This window comes from Centrocercus urophasianus, unplaced genomic scaffold (genome assembly GCF_019232065.1).
Source record: "Centrocercus urophasianus isolate 14NV4802_14NV808 unplaced genomic scaffold, USGS_Curo_1.0 seq_26, whole genome shotgun sequence".
NCBI classification, from domain to species: domain Eukaryota; kingdom Metazoa; phylum Chordata; class Aves; order Galliformes; family Phasianidae; genus Centrocercus; species Centrocercus urophasianus.
In genome coordinates, this window is record NW_024884822.1 from 308821 (window position 1) to 322982 (window position 14162).

The window sequence follows — 14162 nt, forward strand, 5'->3', positions numbered from 1 at the left end:
TAGGGTGTTTTCATCTAGTTTCTCATCTTCTGTATGCTTATATCCACTGCTTTTAATTTCCTTTTAAGAAGCTCCTGCATTTTTGAATAGGTCCCATTCATAAGTTAGTTATTACTGTGAAGTAGTTATGGGGGGAATCAAATACCCTTAAGACAATCTGTCATTAACACCTCAGGAAAAAAAGAAAAAAAAAAAAAAAAAGATAGGTATCAACCCAGGTATTTCAAAAGCAAGCAGGCTTTGGAGGAAAGAGAACACCCCCAGCTGGAAAGGAAAGGATGGAGAGCACTGCCACCACACTGCACCCTTGTGGCTTACAGGAATTAATGATTTATATGTCATGGCTAAGCTGTGCTGTTTTTTTGGGTGGTTGACAGCAGGCTCATGTGGAAAAAAAACCGGTCTCACAAAAGAACAACAACAACAACAACAACAAAAAAAAAATACTAACCCAAGAACAAAAACAAAACAGCTAGCATGGGACCAACCTCTATGGGATGCACTGTGAGCCACACACCCCCATTCTCTGCAAACCAGGGCAAACATGCAGGGGTAACAGCTCTTTGGGTCACCAGCCAATGCTAAGCCAGACTTGGGCATGTCAGCAGCCAGTCAAACTCAGCACCTTTAGGATGCTGGTCCTTCTCAGGATACCAGTGTGTCTGGGTAGCTTTCTGCTCACAGCTGAGGGTGTCCCAGCACAACAGCACCCATCTGCAGAGACAGGCTCCCTCCTCGTGCAGACAAGATGTACAAAGTGCAGCGTAAATGGGAATGCAGAGCAGGCAGCTGGCAGCACCCAGGCAGGCCTGCAGACACACAATAACTCACAGAGTGAGGTCTACCAGATGTTTCAGCCTCACAAGGAAGCCACACGCATGTCCTACTGCCGGAACTGTGTTTTGCCTCCTGCAAGAATGCTGGAACATGCTGGTTGTTTGAGAGTTACTTTCCCTTCCTAATACTGGTGGTACCACAGGTTTGTGTAGTCAAGTAAATATCAACAGGAAATAAATCACAGCTTGGAAAAGTGCTGTTCTCCACCCTTCCTCCAGCATCACTTGTTTACACTGCTGCGCTGCAATCTGAAAAATGCCATCTATAATGAATACTAACTAGTGGGAGTCTCTCTCAGCAATGTGTTACTAAGTCTGATTGCTGTGCAGTATAATACGCCAGGAGAGAGCGGGGGCTGGCTGCGTGTCTCTGCTCCATGCAGTCACAGAAGCTGTCAAACCTAGGTGCCTCTGTGATCTCCAAGCAGCATGTCTCCCTACAACCTTTCCTAGCTACCCATTTATTTTTAAAACGTTACCTTGTTACTGTAGCTCTGTTCTTTCAACCAATTTTATTGTCATTATTATTTCTATTTAAAATTCGTGTACTTTTGCAATTTAATCTTTTTTCCAAGCCAATTCACAGCAATATGTTAACTGCTGCCTTGTAATAGAAGTCACCTAGAGGTAATATTCAAAAGTCCTCACTATTAAGAAATGACTCACCTCTCTGTTACAAAATCTGCACCAAATTGCCTTTCACTCCTGCCCTCAGTAAATTCATGTGTCTCAGCTCCATCACCAAGATCATTTCCAGGCTCGCAGTGAGCGCCTGCCTGTGGAGGGCACACAAAAAACCAAAGGATGCCAGAATGACAGAACACTTTTCACACATCAGTGATTTCTACAGTACTTCGCAGCTCCTCGAGCTATAAGAGCCAGGAAGGAGAAGGGGACCTAGGCTGAAGAAGGTGGCAAAAAAAGGGTCAAAGTAGTAAAGCATCCTAACAGGTCCCCCTCACACTCTTCAAAGTTCCTGCTCTCAAAACGGAATGCATCTGCCTATATTTTGGGACTCAGAGGATACTTTGCATTTCCCTCCTCTGCCAGTAGGTTACATCTTCCAAACATTGCAAGGCACAGCTATGATAATTCTACACAACATAATGCACAGAAAAGAGGTACTGACCACAAGGCTTGTTAATGCATGATCAAGAGTTTGTTGAGGCATGGTTTTTTGCCCTTTAGAATACTGAATTTGGGCAAAACTCAAGTTTCTGAAATCCAGCAAAGGGTTCATACTGATGCAATGCATGTCCATACATATACATTCCATATACAGGAACGTTCATATAAATATACATACACCTCCTGTACACATAGTACCAAGTGCCCCAGCAGAAGTGCTTTGAGACAAAGCCTAATACTCTGCTTTGGTGAGATCAAACGTAACTGTCAGGTGGCTGTTTTGAACAGGAGATAGGAGAACTCATCACACATGCACTTGCAATGAGCTGTGCAAAGGTCACTCTGTTCTGTGAATAAGCCCGTGTCAACACTGAGCATATATTAGAGTTCAGAAAACACTTTGCTGAAGAGATCCAGGCTTTCTGGGTTAAAAGGTTATGAAATTTATTCTAATCTCTATTTCTATTTTCTTAGATCTTCACTACCAATCTATTACAGGGAAAAAAGTCAGAGCAGCTAAATTTAAGGTTTCCCAACTTCTTTTATAGGACTCTGATCATATCTCTACAAGACTATTCAGAGTTGTAGGACAAAATGTTCAGAATACTCCCAAGCTAACTTGAAATTTCTTATTCATGTAAAACTGAATTTGCTCCTTAATTTCTCAGACTGAATTTTTTTTTTTTTGTTAAAATATTCCTTTCACCATTTTCTCAAGAGTCTTTTGTGTCTTTGTGCTTTAGCACAGGTTTTCTCCTGGTAAGAAGTCTATATCATTGCCTTCACAACTGTCCTTAAAGTTCTTACATGTTGAAGCAACTTGAATCATTAAAAGTTATATTCTGCAAGTCAAACAGAATAGCTAAGGCACAAAAAGATTTAATTTCCAGGAAGAGAAAAACACCAGAATAATCTGAATTATTTCTAAGCACACAGAAACTAATAAGGAGATGAGGGCTTGTCAACATGAACTCCTCATGAAGAAATCAAGCTGACTCTGTCTAATTTCCCTCTCTGGCAGGTAAGACTTTGCAGATAGGGAAGAAGCACCAGATGCCACATACCTCAGTGTTACTGAGGCATGTAACTTTTCCCACATGACATTCACGAGTGCATGAATGCCCAAGTTGAAGGCACAGCACAAATCTGGTTGGAATCCACACTCTGAGATCAGTTTCTAATGATTCACTGTGAAATTTAAAGGAGAAATTGAACGGTTATTCAGCTTTCATCGGTTCCATTCAATATTTTATTGATAGCTGGGCTGAAGAAATGGACTGTTTATTAAACCTGCCAAGATTAAATCAGTGAAGAGTGACTACAAATACACAGGAGATAGAAGTATTAAAAACTTCTGACAACTTGGACAAGCTGTCTATAAAAATAGGAATCATCTCAATTGTAATAAGCGTAGCATTTTAACTTAGGCAGGAGCAAAGAACACAAATACAGCTCATGCATATGGTGGACAGAAAGCAGCCTGCAAAAAAACAAAAAACAAAAAAACCCAAAAAAACAAAACCTGAAGGTTGTGATGGCTGAAAAGCTGAACAGGGGTCGTTCTCTTGAGCAAAGAGAAAGCACTGCATGGACACATTAACAGAAGAATTACCTACAAGACATCTTGCAGGTTCTCTTACTGTATTCAATATTAGTAATGCCTCAGTGCACAGGCATGTCCAGTCTTGGATAATGCTCCTCAGGAAGGGCTGACAGGGCAAGCAGCAAGCATAACAATGGCTAGAGGTCTGGAAAACATGACCTGAATCCGAAGGCTGAGAATAGGAAGTGCTCAGAAGAGAGAAGACTGAGGAAAGAGGCAATAACAGCCCTGACAGGATCAGGACAGTCAGGACAGGTGCAGAACAGCCCTGTCGCTCACAAAAGTCTGCCACGAAATGGAAGAGAAATATTCATTTCTGCTTATGCCACGAATGCCATCAGCGGGCATCCTGTGGTGAAAGGAGATGAACTAAGTAATAATCTGCTGAGATTTCCTCCAGCTTCCCTCTACAGTGATTCTGTGCTTAGCTGATGCTGATCGGTTTGTCTGTAGTCAATTTGTCCTGATGTACCCCAGTGACTTCACACAGTCATTGCTCATACACATTTACATCATTTCTGCATTAACATCATCATTAAGGTTACAGTGTTATACCTTCAACTTACCATCTCACGACTATCTGTCTTACAAATACCTTATCAAAATGCTATTTGCCAAACCAGCTTGACTTGCAACTCGTTAATCAGAAGCCATTTTAATAATTAGTGCTCAAATATTAATTCAGAAAAATCTTTGTATTTTAATTTTCCTTTCTAACCAGCACAATGGATAAAAGGGCTTATAAGCATTTGGCACCACTGCTTTCAGTCTCACAGAACCTAAATTAGAGCTGCTGCTGACGAAGTCGCCCATTCCACTCACATCTATAGCTATGACAATTTTAGAAAAAGAAAAAAAATGCATAAATCTTGGGCCTCCCAGATTCAAACTCACAGAAGACACCAGACCACTGCTGCTGCCATTAGCACCTGGTCTATTCCCTACTACGGAAACAGAACCAGCAGCACCTACACCCATTCTGACACCAAGAGATAAGTATTTGAACTTTTTTCTCAGATTATCCATTATAGTGATTACACATCCCAAATGAAGAACGTATTCCTAATGTCTGCCACTGCCATTCAGCCTGTTATCTTCAGTGTGCACAGAATAAGTTAACTGAATGACACGACTGCTTCTTAGTAGCAGTTACTTGCTCCAGGTGCCAAGGGAAATCAGTGCTGCCTTATCAAACAGTTATAATCAATTAGTAATATTGATCAGAACCAGCTCCCCACATGACTTAGCAAATTAAATGGTTGCACTGCAGTGTTGCTGGAAGAACGATGACCCTCATAAAGCTGTGCAGGTTCTGAGAGATATGAAAATAAAGCTCAAGTGCACTAGCATATAATCAGTTAAATCAGTATTACACAAAACCAGAAATAATGCAAGCCACAGACCTTGTTAGCTCTGTGCATCCTTACACCGTGGTTAAACTGAGTTGATATGTCAGAGAGAAAATCCAAAAGATTTCAGATTTATCATGTTAATTCTTTACATCACCTTCTCAAGAATTCACACTGCTGTCATTTTCTCTTCCATTTTGATTACCTTCTTTGCAACATATTGGTTTTCTTACTTTTACTGAATAATTCCTCACCTATTATATCTATAATTATTCAAATAATTAAGCATGCCTTTTCATCAGCTAGCAGCTAATTACTTCTACTCCTACCCAGCTTGCTCAGAAAACAGTCAATTCATCTGTATCCCTTTCACTCTCACTGTTGCTAAGCAGTCAATGCCAGTCAGAATGGCACAATAACTGGCGTTGTATGGCTCACTCTGGCTTTAAGTGCATTCTGCAGCATCTGACTGGTGGTGCCTTTCAACCTCTGAGCAAATGCTTCTCACCAGTAAGCAAGCTTTAGTCACGTGCTGAAGTGCAGCACCTGTTGGTAAAGACTGCTTATCCCCACCTCTCCCAGAGAAGCTTTGGAGCTGTTAGTAAGCAGCCACTACTTGCTGCAAGGTGCAGTTTGCAATTGGAGAGATCCGAAAAGAATCAGCTAGAAAGCCAGCTCTACTACCTGCAGTTTTCCTTCTTTGGTTGTCAGGCCTTACCCGTTGTTATGTGCAAAAGAAGTTAAGAAGCAGTCAGAGCTCTCACCTCTCTGGCATTATCACACACTATCCTTCCAGACCTCTTGTTACACCATCCCACGTCAGGTAACCTGAGAAGTGGACGCTGTCAGCATGACTCTGCTGTATCTCACCCTACTTCCCACAGCCTAGTACAAACAGCCTCTGCTTCAAAACACTCAACCTCATATCAAACTTCAGTGACGTGGTGACAAATCAGCCCAGGCTGCTTTTTCTCCAGTTACCTGTTATTTTGTTCCAAGGTGGGACGAGAGAAGCAGCTGCGTGAGAGCAGGGATTCCCACAGGCTCCAGCCCCAGCAGCCACTTCCTTGCCTGCTCACAGTTAATGGTGAAATGTTAGTGGCTGATCTTTCCAGCCTTCCTAAGCATTAAGCTAGGTCAAAATCCTTAAGCTTTTCATGTAGTTTGTGACTGCAGACTCTGAAATAAAATAAAATAAAAGCTGGCAATTGCAACGGTTGTGCTTGATTCCAGAGAAGGGGAATTCAATATAGAAAAAAAAAAAAAAAAAAAAAAAGTAAAAATAAATAAAATTTAAAAAAAAAGGAAATAAAAAAAAAAAACACTCAGAGTGGCAGCCAGAAAGGCGAAATGTTTTTAGATGGCAGGTAGACTATTTTAGGATTCTGTATTGGAGGCTCAAAGCAAATGCATATAACCTGTCAAAAAAGACTTGAGAGAAAAACAAAAAGCTAGCATCATAAAACAGCAGGATCAGGGAGGCTGTTGGAAGTTAAAAGGTATCCTGCAAAAAGCTGAAGTTGTGTCTGAAAAAGGAAAACTAAAAAGAACATAAATTCTGGCAGACTAAATGTAAAAGCACAATAATGTAGACTGAAGAAAGAGTTTAGAAGCAGTTTGCTGAAGAAATAAAAAAAAATGTAATAAATCCTTCTTGAACACATCAAGAGCAAGACGCTTACAAGAGCCAGTGGGCTTTGTACGTATGAAAGAAATACTCAGAGAAGATAATGCCATAGCAAAAAACCCCAAACACATTTAAATCACTGTTTACCTGGAGAATCTCCAGAAACTCTGAAACCACCATCTCGTTTGGAAGAGATAGAAGGCCTGCCCTAATTTAAAACATTGTTAGGAGTAGATTACAAAGGAGACAAAATGCATAACGATCTATCACTGGGAGTGGGTGATATTCATACAAGGTTTTTATAGAATGTTAAACATGAATCATCTGAGCTAATACTTATAGTATGTAACCTTTTGCTGAAAATCACTGCTATTATCAAAGGGCTGAAAGGTAACTAACGAGAAATCAGATTTTAAAAATAAATCCAGCAGCAACTCAAGAAACCACAGAACACTAAGTCTAATGTCCATACTGGTCACGTTGGTGGAAGCTCCAGTAAAGATGAGAATGAGTGAATACATGAATAAATGCAACACGTTAAGGAAAAGTAAACAGTGATTTTGCAAAAGGAATCTGAGCCTACTAAATCTGCTGGAATTCTTTGAAGGCATCAGAAGCACACGAGCCACAGAGATGCAGCTGAGAAATTGTCCCTGTATTTCCAATTCACCCCAAGCTTCCATAAGCCTCCGACATTTAAGGTGATCCCTCCTCAAAACTAATCAACTGTGGTCTACAAGCAAAGACCTCACAGAGATAAATAACTCATTAAATATAAGAATTGAAGATTAGACTAAAGGATGAGTTTTCTCAGAGGAGAAAGACCATCAGTGGAGTCCCATGGGGATACGTAATAAGGCCCGTAGTGTTCAGTGCATTCAGAAATGGTCTGGAAAGAAGGTGGAATAGCAAAATGAAGATTTCTGATTGAAATGGAATTCATTAGGAAAATAATTACTGCAAAAATGGAAAGACATGATGACACCGAGCAGACTCACAATAAAATGGAAGGGAAATTTCAGTGCTGACAACTACAATCTGGCTATCCAAGAAAAGCAACACTGACTTTCCAAACAGAGCAGTGCACTCTGAACCAGTTTGCCCAATTTAGGAATCACATCTTGAAAGTACAAAGTTAGTTCTATGAATACATCACCTTATTGCTCAATAGCAGTCAAAAAAAGAAAGAAAATCATAAGTTCAGAATTCTTAGGGAAAAAAAAGGTATGACTACATCACTGTGTGAATTCATGCTGCATCTGCTTCTCAAATATCAAGCGCAGTTCTGGTATCCTCACCTCAAGTAAAAAGAAGGAACAAAAAAAATCTCTAAAGGAGAATGAAATGATACATGGCAGAATGACAAACATGATAAGGAGTACAAAAATGCTTCCAAGTGAAAAACAAAGTTAGCATGCAGAGGTTGAATAGGAAGCGTTGACTTGCCATTTGTCTTTCCCAGTTGTACTGAGCAGGCCAGGTGCCAGCAAGGGGAAATGGACATTGCATGAGCACTCTGTCACCTGCCTTTTTGTTCAGCTACTGAAGCCTTCATATCCTGTCACAGGAATTTCAAGGCATGTGTAGGAATGACGACAGCTAGGTTTCAGGCACAGATTTCAGACAATCCCCAGCACGGGTTCAGGAAAAAACATATGGGGAGTAAAGGAGGAACAAAAGACTGCTGCACTTGCAGTACTTTCTGTGCCTGTTACTTCTAAATCATCACTCATTAGAGGTCTCTGCTTCCTTTCCCATCTGCCCTTCCCACACTACAACTTTAGAATTAAAAGCAAAAAAAAAACTGACAAAAAAACACCACAAAACCATCACCACAGAACACTTAGGCAGCATTTACTAACATTTAACTGACTACAGCAACCCAGCCAGGTTGCCTCCATAGCATTTTAACACAGCTCCTTTCACCTTTTTATGCTTCTCTCATTTTTCAAACTCATTTGAGCATTGTGGGTTCGGGTTATTAGCTTGGCTCCTTCAAGGACAGCACTTCTTTCCAGTCAGGTGTGCAGTGGATTGTACCAATTGGTCCCCTACCTGCTGACAGCCTTAAACTACTGGTGAGCTATTAATAATACGAAAGCAATCATTTTAATTGCAACCTGGTGTCTAGAATTTAGGATCCACGCAAAGAGTTCCTTCTATCTAAAATATTATTGTCCCATTGTGCATTTTGGAGTTTAGCTCTCATTAAAAGTAATAGAGGGAAATAGTCTGTAGCAAACGGAATGTGTTTGTTTTCACAGTTCACCTCCTGCTCCTCTACATGAAAACATACTCTCACTCAGTGACAAGACCACAGCTGTTGCCATCTTTTAGTTACCTGCTGAGTGCAATATTTAGCTTGAGGGACACTGAAGTTTTCTGTTTGTTAGTTATCAGGTCAATAACTCTCACCTTATCACTTCACTTTCCATTCTGTTGATAAAACCTGTCAGCCTTCCTTGAGTGGTTCCCGGCCCTCAGAAGAAATCACATTAAATTGGCACAACGAAGTAAATCTGTAAGGGATGTGCTCCTGACTTACCAAAGGGAAGGGGGAGGGCTAGAATTTTCCTCCCCACTCCTTGCACACCTCCCATGTCCCAGTACTCAGAGCTCTGTTGAAATCCTCCCTACAGATTCAGCAGTTCCAATCAGCTCAGGTCTTTCAATTTGGCCCAGAGGAGATGTCTGTGGAGCCAAAATTGATATGGTTAAGTGCAAGAGACAACAATCATTTCTTCAAGTAAAAGCTAAAAATACCCAGAAGAAAGTGGAATTTATAATGGAGATTTTAAAGATCTGTGACATACCAGAGCCTGCACAAGGGTTTTAATGAGAGGGAAGGCAATTTAATTGGTCAGCGAGGGCAGCTGCTTTCCTGGGTGAGGGGTCTAGAAGGGCTCACATTCCCATTTAATGCCACGAGCATCACTGCTGTGCTTAACATGGCTGCGACAAGCCCGTGGTACTGGAGCACATCATCAGATTCGGGAGAACCTTGATAATCAACGTCTCCGTGCTGTCAGATCACAGAGCTGAGCTACAAGGAGGAAGCAATAAAAAGAGGAGGCAAAAGCTGACAAGGAAACATTTCCAGAGGTAATTGCGCGACCGGCCATCTTTGGTCGTCGACATTTGTTTAATTATTGTGATAGAGCTCAGCGTGGGGCACGAAGTGAAAACAGCCCATTAAATTTTAAGGTCTGTTAACGCGGCGTTAACAGGGAGCTGCCGAGTACAAGGGTTAAAATCTGCAGGTCTCCCATGTGGAAACACTTTGGGAGTGTATGTCACCGTTCAAAGGAAACCCAGAAATAACTTCCATGGACCATTCAATTATAGGCAATCACCACACAGCACTCCCTCTACTTGTGGCACTGCTCATCAATCAGGTTTTCTGTCATTATGTCTCTTCTCATAGCAGTCACCAAAAGGCTCTGAGCTCCCTCCGAATTCATGTGACATTTACTGTCAGGGGCTGTCAACACCAAGAGATTCTCCCAGGGCCTCGGAGTTCATCACAAAGCAACAAGATATATCCCCCAACCACGTTCCCAGCATCAGCTCTGGATTACAGTGAGTGACTGAGGGGCACTGCAGCAGGCAGGGAAGAGCGAGCAGCAGTGCAAGCTCCAGCTTATGCCCAAATACCTTCCTTTCCTTATTTTCATAATAGAAAAACACAGCCACATTAAGAGAAATACAGCTCAGGTTTTAAGTCTGTAATTAATTATGATCTTCTCAAAAGCATCCCTTATAAACCTTGTAGTAGAAAGACGAGATTGTTTACTTGGAAACGTAGGCTTCCCATCTTTAGCATTGATCCTGCATTCATTGTCTGTTTAACAATAAACTGACCTAGTGGAATAAATTTATAAACCTTAATAAATTGCAGTTGGCAGTATTGACAGAGTGTGTATGTGTACATTTGTTTTTGTGTGGACATATTATAAGAAATCTAATAAAGTAAAACAAACACATTTTCTTTGTCTGTGAGCTGTGAAACTAGATCATCTGTAATTACAGTGTTTCAAGCAGACTTGGTCAGAGTCGCCTGATATTTTTACCATAAATATCTAACTAGAGAAAAAAATGTGCATCAAAGCTTGCATCTTCCACTGGGTTACTTTGCTCAAGGTGCAGAAAAAGGACACAGACAAAATAATTATCTAACTCACCAAAGACCACTGTGAGACAGGAGGAAACAGTTCCAGCATGCAGGGAATGAAGTTCCAGTGGCAAATGAGTCTTAAAGAAACAATGAGGATCTTGGATAAGTTGGTTTTGCCCAGACTTTAAATGGGAACTGACATCAACAAGTATTTAAACCAACAAATAAAAGAGTGACTTCAATTCTGAGGCTTTTGTAAGATCTGAGAATTTGTATGACCTCTTACAATTTTGATGTTTGGTTTTAGCTTACTTTCTAAAACCAGCCTGGTTTCTTCTTTCCACCAAAATAAATATATTCCTTAAGGAGCAAAGTATTTATTTTCTTTAAATTATTATGTGATAACAAACCCTGATCTCTCTGCCTATTCAGGTCACTCGGTGGGCTATTCCACAGATCCCCATCATCTGAGCCAAGGAATCCAAGCAATTTTACATCTGATTTATAGCCCATTTATCCAGCCCATACCTCACCAACCTGGTAAAGCAGTACTATGGGAGACGATGTCAAAAGCCTTGCTAAAGTCAATGTACACAATACGTGCAGCTCTCTCTTTGTTCACTGAGCCAGTCTCACCACAGAAGGCAAGCAGGCTGGTGAGGCACAATTTGCACCTGTCAAACTCACAGTGGCTGTTCCCCAAACCTTCTCGCCCTTCACATGCCCTGGCTTTCCAGGGAAAGATGTGCCACCACCTCTCCAGAGACTGAGGTTACGCTGACTGCTCTAAAACTGCCCAATCCTCCTTCCCACCCCTCCGGTAGGTATGCAAGATATTTGCCTTTTTCCAACCAACAGAAACCTCTCCTGAATTACCATGACTTTTCAAAGTGACCTTGCAATGAGATTGCCTACTTCCCTCAGCAATCCTTGGAGGCAAGGAATAAAATCCCACCACCTACTATCAGAAAAGCTGTAGTCAGGCACTCCGGCACCTGCAGCAATTCCTCATGGCTTATCACCTTTGTTCCCATGTCCTTTCGGCTCTCTCACTGCAAGGACACAAAGCAGCTGACCTGAGCAAGCACAGAACACACAGCCCTGCTTGCACAGTTCAGTCACATCGCTCCACCACCACACTCACTCCCTTAGCCATGTTACCCCACACCAACCTTGGCTATCTCCACTTGATTCTCACTCTGGACAGTCCCCTGCCTCATTGCTCAGAGCCTCTCTCATCTCCTCTCATTCAGCTATTTTCTTTTTCCAGAGTAGAAGCCATAAATGCGCAGCAATTGCACAACTGAAGTTGTTCCAACTCCTGTGGCATCCTCATGATATGAATCAAAACAGATTAGCTTCGTTATTGACTTGCCAGTTGCAGAAAAGACAGAGTATCACACACCAGGCAGCTGGGGACTTGAAAGAAAACTGGGATAACAGCAACAATAATTCTGTGATTAGCTGAGATCTCGGATAAACCCATAGCAACAAAGAAAGTGTACGTTTCTAGGAGCATTAATTACTGATACTACATTGATGAGAGAGAAAATTATGGCAAGATTACAGAATGGAGGTGCTTATATTTCTATTTTGCATCTAATTTTCATCTCCAAACAAACTTAGTAGCTTGGGAAATACATCTAGTAACATTATAGCAAGACAATCATAACATCCAATGTTTTATACAGATACATTCACTAAAACAGATAGCTAAACAACTTTATAATTACAGTATCAGGACAGATCTGTGGAGAAAATGGTAAACAACGTGCCCCATATGATACAACAAAAAAAGAAAAAGAAGCATGAAGAACTAAAAGAAATCTAGCGGTTGGATAAAGCTTTCAGAATGACAGCAGAGTGATTCCATACCCTTTAAAAGCCACATTCAGAGCTGAACCTTGCAGCCATCCACGCAGACAGCAGGAATAATGCTCAACAAGAACTACGAGTTCATAACAGGAATTACCAGCAAAGGGAAAACCATATTCTTGAAAAAGAGACAAATTGCCAGAATGACCAAGCATTTATGTGCCTACAGAACTAAGAAACAGATATGAAAGTGCACCATCCAGCTGCAATGAGCACAGGAGCAGCAACATTCATGCTTCTGAAGGAATTCACCAGGGTAAGGAGAATAGGAAGCACATCAATTTCTGTGCACACTGGTGCTGCTGATTGGGAACTCTGCCATCTCCTGCTGCAGCACAGCTGAACCAAACACAGCAGTACGCAGAGCCCAGGACCCTCAGTGAGCACCTCCATCACTAAGCCAGGCTGTGGGCTCACTTCATGCATTATTTCATACATTTCCATTCTCCAACATTTCATGTATTCAGTTTCCCAACTTATGAATGTTCATAACTAATCAAACCACTGATTGCAGGATTACTCAAGTTTCTGATCACACCTGACATGACCTTTTTCATAGAATCATAGAATCATTTGAGTTGGAAGGGACCTTTAAAGGTCGTCTAGTCCCACTCCCTGCAATGAACAGGGACACCTAGAGCTCCATCGGGCGCTCAGAGCCCCATCCAGCCTGACCTTGGAGACCTGCAGGGATGGGGCATCCACTGCACTTCTGAGCACTCTCTGCCAGTGCCTCACTTCTCATAAAAACATCTTCTTTGTATCCGCTCTAAATCTCCCCTCTTTTAGTTTGAAGACATTTCCTCTTATCTCATCACAACAGACCCTGCTGAAGAGTCCGTCCCTTCCTTTCCTACAGCCCCTTGAGATACTGACAGGCTGCTATAGGTCTCCTCTGAGCCATCTCCAGCTGCACAGCCCCAGCTCTCAGCCCTCAACGCCTCGCTGGGAGGTGCTGCAGTCCTGGGACCGTTTCTTTGGCCCTCCGACAGATCTGTGTCTTTCCTGCACTTCTCCTTGTGCAACTGAACTGCAGCCTGCCCAGATGCTGCCTCAGGCCCTGATAAGCCCAGATAAGGCTCTTTATGAGATGATTAGATGCTATATTCGTGCAGTCTGTGGCGCGCTTCATGCCTCCCCCCACAGGGACCCTGTCAGGCAAGCAGGAGGCCTCTCTACCCACAGAGCCCCCCGAGGTGCAGCACAGCCGCCTGCCCCACGGGATTTATCCCCTGAGCTACAGGGACCCCCCAGGCCCACATCAGACCACCCCCCTGTCGCCCCGCTCGTTCCCGCGGCCGGATGCCGCCCGGGCTACGGCCCGGGTCCGCCGCGCCGTTCCCGCGCTGTGCTGAGGGGCGGGCAGGGCGCTCCGGCTCCTCTCTATGGTACGCGCCGCTCTATCCCCGTCCTCACGGCCTCAGACCGCCCGCATCCCCTTCCCGCTGCCCTCAGCCCGTTCAGCCCGTGCGGACTCCTCTCTCTCCACAGCCCCACGCAGGAGCTGTCGCCGCAGCCCCGCGGGAACACCCCCGAACGTCCCCGGTCTCCACCCTCTCTATGGCCGCGAGGAGCCGCTCTGCTCCGCGGTCGCCCAGCGACGCGCCCTCTCTATGGTCCCTCGGGAGAC

General features: G+C 42.8%; 1 long non-coding RNA gene across 14 annotated transcripts in view; it reads right to left on the reverse strand.

Moving 5' to 3' along the window:
- LOC122164244 overlaps positions 1–13143 on the reverse strand; it is a 49567-nt gene extending 36424 nt beyond the window's left edge. For 12 of the 14 annotated variants that reach the window (XR_006170160.1, XR_006170162.1, XR_006170168.1 and 9 more), the window contains exons 1-4: positions 11830–13143; positions 11620–11709; positions 10725–10794; positions 9089–9234 (exon numbers count right to left, since the gene is read on the reverse strand). This is a non-coding gene — a long non-coding RNA (uncharacterized LOC122164244). The remainder of the gene's footprint in view (positions 1–9088; positions 9235–10724; positions 10795–11619; positions 11710–11829) is intronic. The other 2 variants (XR_006170164.1, XR_006170165.1) reach the window with 2 other exon arrangements.
- Between the last annotated feature and the right edge of the window lie 1019 nt (positions 13144–14162).